This window comes from Chiloscyllium punctatum, chromosome 36 (genome assembly GCF_047496795.1).
Source record: "Chiloscyllium punctatum isolate Juve2018m chromosome 36, sChiPun1.3, whole genome shotgun sequence".
Lineage (NCBI taxonomy): Eukaryota > Metazoa > Chordata > Chondrichthyes > Orectolobiformes > Hemiscylliidae > Chiloscyllium > Chiloscyllium punctatum.
The window spans coordinates 1,939,541-1,945,876 of NC_092774.1; positions in this window are offsets into that span (position 1 = coordinate 1,939,541).

A 6,336-nucleotide genomic window follows, 5' to 3' on the forward strand; every position below is an offset into this window, starting at 1 on the left:
AAAGGAAGAGCAAAGGAGAGAGAATCTGAACTTCCAAAGTTGTGAATTAGACAGGAAAGTCATGTTAACAGGATGGAGATGAAGAGAGAAGGTAGTGATGTGTACAAATATGTTAAAACATTGCCACATTTTGATGAGAAAGATGATGAAGCCTTCTTCATTTAATTTGAAAAATTGGCGAGGCCGATGGAGTGGTGAGAGAACTTGTGGGTAATGCTCATTCAGACTAAGCTGATAGGCAGAGTTAGTGAGGTGTATGCAGTGCTGTCAGATGAGGGGTCAAGATATGATGCAGATGTCAAAAAGACTAGTTTGAGTGCTTATGAATTGGTTCCAGAAGCATATAGACAGTGGTTCAGAAACATAAAGAAGGAACCAGGTCAGACTTGTGTTGATTTGAAAGATTTAAACATAGTAATTTTAGATGGGTGTGGACCTTAAAAATAGATAAGATATGTGAGGCACTAAGAGAGGTTACACTGCCTGAGGAGTTTAAAAACTCACTTCCAGAGATGATAAGAATTCACGAGGATGAACAGAAAGTTGAAGAAGTGAGAAGACTGGCAGAGATGGCAGATGAGAATACAAGAGTGCACAAGGTGAAATTTAGCTTCCGAAAGGAATTTCATCCTGTGCAGGATAGAAATTGGGAGAAGGGGAGAGCCTTTACTACAAAACAAAGAATAGAGCACAGTGGGAATAGTTTACACAGGTTAAAAAAGAAGCCCAAGGGGGTGGAAAGGAGATGAAAGGTGTTTTCACAGGAATGGACTGGGATACATAAAATTACAGTGCCTGGGGTTTAAGAAAGGCACTGGGAAAAAGTGTTTTCACTGCCAGAAGGTGGGACACATAAGATCACAGTGCTGGTCATTGAAGAAAGGCACTGTGGGAAAAGGTGGGTGAAAGAGGCTAAGCCAGTGGGATTAATGACAGTCGTAAAGGAAATACCAAGAAAAGTTGAGGAGCTGCAGAAGAGTGCACAGCCCCAAGGCAGGGGCTGGTTATTGAGTTAGTGCCTGATCGCTATAAAGACTTCATCTCTGTGGGTAAAGTTTACTCAGGAAAAACAGTTGGGGGGTGGGGAGACGGGAAAGATGTTACAATTTGGAGAGATATGGGAGCTAATCAGTGGTTATGCCCTCTCGTACAAGCTGACATCATCACCCAAGGAAAAGGTCTTTCGCTGTCTATCCTATCTAATCCTCTGATCATCTTGTATGTCTCTATCAAATCCCCCCTTCACCTCCTTCTTTCCAATGAGAACAGACACAAGTCTCTCAGCCTTTCCTCATAAGACCTTCCCTCCAGACCAGGCAACATCCTGGGAAATCTCCTCTGCACCTTTTCCAATGCTTCCACATCCTTCCTGACCCATGGAGAAGTGGGATCAGAAAGACAGTGCACTTTTCTCATCTCAACATAAAACAGGAGGCTCACTGTGGGATACCTGATGCTCCAAACATGTCAGTGGAAGTAAGGGAATAAGAACTGGAAAAAGGATAAATGCCTTTGGCAGTTACAGAAACGTTCCTGAAGAGGGACATTTTATCCCTGAGTGATGGACAAAAAGTAACCAAAGCCAGGCTGTTAGAATTGGTGAGGACGTGGAAATTAGGATTCAAAGCAGGGACAAGTAAAGTCGACATAATTGGGGTAATAGCAGAGCATTTAAAACTGGAAAAGAAGCAAACTGATACAAGAGGTGAGTCAACTGAATTACCAAGGCTTCAGTTCCTGATGGAGCAGCTTGAACAAGAAAATGAAATGGGGAAACTCGAGCTTCAAGTTTGTGAGATATGATTTCCCATGCACAAAGTCATGTTGACTATCCCTAATCAGCCCTAGCCTTTCCAAATACATATACATCCTGTCCCTCAGGATTCCCTCCAACAACTTGCCCACCACCGAGTTCAGACTCACTGGTCTATAGTTCCCTGGCTTGTCCTTACCGCCCTTCTTAAACAGTGGCAACACGTTAGCCAACCTCCAGTCTTCTGGCACCTCACCTGTGACTATCGATGATACAAATATCTCAGCAAGAGGCCCAGCAATCACTTCTCCAGTTTCCCACAGAGTTCTAGGATACACCTGATCAGGTCCTGGGGATTTATCGACTTTTATCTTTTATGCGTTTAAAGACATCCAGCACTTACTCCTCTGTGTTATGGACATTTTGCAAGATGTCACCATCTATTTCCCTATAGTCTATATCTTCCATATCCTTTTCCACAGTAAATACTGATGCAAAACACTCATTTAGTATCTCCCCCATTTTCTGCGGCTCCACACAAAGGCCGCAAGTCTTGCTGGTCTTTGAAAGGCTCTATTCTCTCCCTCGTTACTGTTTTGTCTTTAATGTATTCGTAAAAACTCTTTGGATTCTCCTTAATTCTATTTGCCAAAGCTATCTCATGTTCCCTTTTTGCCCTCCTGATTTCCTTCTTAAATATACTCCTACTTTCTTTATACTCTTCGAAGGATTCACTCGATCTATCCTGTCTACACCTGACATATGCTTCCTTCTTTTTCTTAACCAAACCCTCAATTTCTTTCGTCATCCAGCATTCCCTGTATCTACCAACCTTTCCTTTCACCCTAACAGGAATATACTTTCTCTGGATTCTCGTTATCTCATTTCTGAAGGCTTCCTATTTTCCAACCGTCACTTTACCTGCGAACATCTGCCTCCATTCAGCTTTCGAAAGTTCTTGCGTCAAAATTGGTCTTTCTCCAATTTCGAACTTCAACTTTTAGATCTGGTCTATCCTTTTCCATCATTATTTAAAATCTAATAGAATTATGGTCGCTGGCTCCAAAGTGCTCCCCCACTGACACCTCAGTCACCTGCCCTGCCTTATTTCCCAAGAGTAGGTCAAGTTTTGCACCTTCTCTAGTAGGTACATCCACATACTGAATCAGAAAATTGTCTTGTACACACTTAACAAATTCCTCTCCATCTAAACCTTTGACACTATGGCAGTCCCAGTCTATGTTTGGAAAGTTAAAATCCCCTACCATAACCACCCTATTAATCTTACAGATAGCTCAGATCTCCTTACAAGTTTGTTTCTCAATTTCCCTCTGACTATTAGGGGGTCTATAATACAATCCCAATAAGGTTATCATCCATTTCTTATTTCTCAGTTCCACTCAAATAACTTCCCTGGATGTACTTACGGGAATATCCTCCCTCAGCACAGCTGTAATGCTATCCCTCATCTAAAATGTCACCCCCTCTCCTCTCTCGCCTCCCTTTCTATCCTTCCTGTAGCATTTGTATCCTGGAACATTAAGCTGCCAGTCCTGCCCATCACAGAGCCATGTTTCTGTAATTGCTATGATATCCCAGTCCCATGTTCCTAACCATGCCCTGAGTTCATCTGCCTTCCCTGTTAGGCCCCTTGCATTGAAATAAATGCAGTTTAATTTATTAGTCCTACCTTGTCCCTGCCTGCTCTGACTGGTTGAGTCACTTCTGTTCTCAACTGTACCAGTCTCAGATTGATCTCTTTCCTCACTACCTCCCTGGGTCCCACCACCCCACCTTACTAATTTAAATCCTCCCGAGCAGCTCGAGCAAATCTCCCCGCCAGTATATTGGTCCCCTTCCAATTTAGGTGCAAACTGTCCTTCTTCTACAGGTCACTTCTACTCCAAAAGGGATTCCAATGATCCAAAAATGTGAATCCTTCCCCCATACACCAGCTCCTCAGCCATGAATTCATCTACTCTATCCTCCTATTCCTGCCCTCACTAGCTCGTAGCATCAGGAGTAATCCAGATATTCCTACTCCTGAGGGCCTCCTTTTTAAATTTCTGCCGAACTCTCCGTAATCTCCCTTCAGAATCTCAACCTTTTCTCTTCCAATGCCATTGGTTCCAATGTGGACAATGACCTCTTGCTGGTCCCTCTCCCCCGCGAGAACATTCTGCACCCTCTCTGAGACATCCTTGATCCTGGCACCAGGGAAGTAACACACCATTCTGCTTTTGTGCTGCTGGCCACAGAAACGTCTGTCTGTACCTCAAACTAGAGAATCCCTGAACATAATTGATCTCTTGGAACCTGATATACCCCTCGTTGCATTCGAGCCAGTCTCAATACCAGCAACTTGGCTGTTTGTGCTACGTTCCCCTGAGAATCCATCACCCCCGACATTTTCCAAAACAGCATACCTGTTTGAAATGGGTTTTTCCCACAAAAGACTCCTGCACTAGCTGCCTACCTCTCTTATCTTTCCTGGAGTTAACCCATCTATGTGACTGTATCTGAGAGTTTCCCCCCATCCTATAACTGTTATCCATCATACACTGTTGCTGTTGCAAATTCCTCATTGCTTCTAACTGTCTCCCCAACCAATCCATTCGATCTGATAAGATTCACAGCCAGCAGCATTAAAAGAACACCGTTAGAAAGGAAAGCTGCTCAAGGAGACATTGAGCAATAGCAGAGGATGGTATTGATCCATCGACCTCTGGATTATGGGCCCAGTGTACTCCCGCTGCACCACTCCACCACCCCTAATAGGGGAAGTGAAATGAATACTCTGCGTCAGTATTCACACGAGTGAAAGACAATGTTGTAGAGGACAATACTGAGATACAGGCTACTAGACTTGATGGGATTGAGGTTCACAAGGAGGAGGTGTTAGCAATTCTGGAAAGTGTAAAAATAGATAAGTCCCCTGTGCTGAGAGGGATTTATCCTCGGATTCTCTAGAAAGCCCGGGAGGAGATTGCCCAGCCTTTGGCTTTGATCTTTATGTCATCATTGTCGACAGGAATAGTGCCAGAAGACTGGAGGATAGCAAATGTTGTCCCCTTGTTCAAGAAGGGGAGTAGAGACAACCGTGGGTAATTATAGACCAGTGAGCCTTACTTCGGTTATGGGTAAAGTGTTGGTAAGGGTTATAAGACACAGAGTTTGTAATCATCTGGAGAGGAATAAGTTGATTAGGGACAGTCAACACAGTTTTGTGAAGGGTAGGCTGTGCCTCACAAACCTTATTGAGTTCTTTGAGAAGGTGACCAAACAGGTAGATAAGTTTAAAGCGGTCGATGTGGTGTATATGGATTTCAGTAAAGCGTTTGATAAGGTTCCCCACAGTAGACTATTGCACAAAATACAGAGGCATGGAATTGAAGGTGATTAAGCGGTTTAGATCAGAAATTGGTGAGCTGAAAGAAGGCAGAAGGTGGTGGTTGATGGGAAATATTCATCCTGGAGTTCAGTTACTAATGGTCTACCACAAGGATCTGTTTTGGGTCCACTGCTGTTTGTCATTTTTATAAATGACCTGGATGAGGCACAGAAGGTTGGGTTAGTAAATTTGTGGGTGACACTAAGGTCAGTAGAGTCGTGGATAGTGATGAAGGATGTTGTAGGTTACAGAGAGACATTGATAAGCTGGAGAGCTGGGCGGAGAGGTCGTAAATGGAGTTTATTGCGGAAAAGTGTAAGGTGATTCGCTATGGAAGGAGGAACAGGAATGCAGAGTACTGGGCTCATGATAAGATTCGTGGAAGTGCAGATGAGCAGAGGGATCTCGGTGTCCATGTACATAAATCCTTGAAACTTGCCACCCATGTTGATAGGGTTGTGAAGGAGGCATATGGTGTGTTAGCTTTCATTCGTGGAGGTATTGAGTTTTGGAACAATGAGATCATGCTGCAGCTGGACAAAACTCAGGTGCAGCCGCACTTGGAGTATTGTGCACAGTTGTGGTCATCGCATTATAGGAAGGATGTGGAAGGTTTGGAAAGGGTTCAGAGGAGATTTACTAGAATGTTGCCTGGTATGGAGGGAAGGTCTGATGAGGAAAGGCTGAGGGACTTGAGGCTGTTTTCATCGGAGAGAAGAAGGTTGGGAGGTAACTTAATTGAGACGTATAAGATAATCAGAGGATTAGGTAGGGCGGACGGCGATGGCTCGCACAAGGGGTAAATAGATATAGGACAGATATCAGAGATAGTTTCTTTATTCAGAGAGTGATAGGGGCATGGAACACACTGCCTGCAATCGGAGTAGACTCGCCAACTTTAAGGGCATTTAAATGGTCATTGGATATAGATGAGAATGGAATAGTGTAGGTTAAATGGGCTTCAGTTTGGTTTCACATTTTGTTGCAACATCGAATGTCTGCGATGTACTGCACTGTAATGTTCTCTGTTCGAACCCCATTTTCCATCACTTGGCCCATAGCCTATATATTTTGGCATCACAAGTGTATGAAGGTTTTTGCCTTGTGACTCCAAACCCACAGCAATATAATTGACACACAACTGCCCTCTGAACTGGTCCAGCAAGCCCTCACTTTAAGGAATTAGGGATGG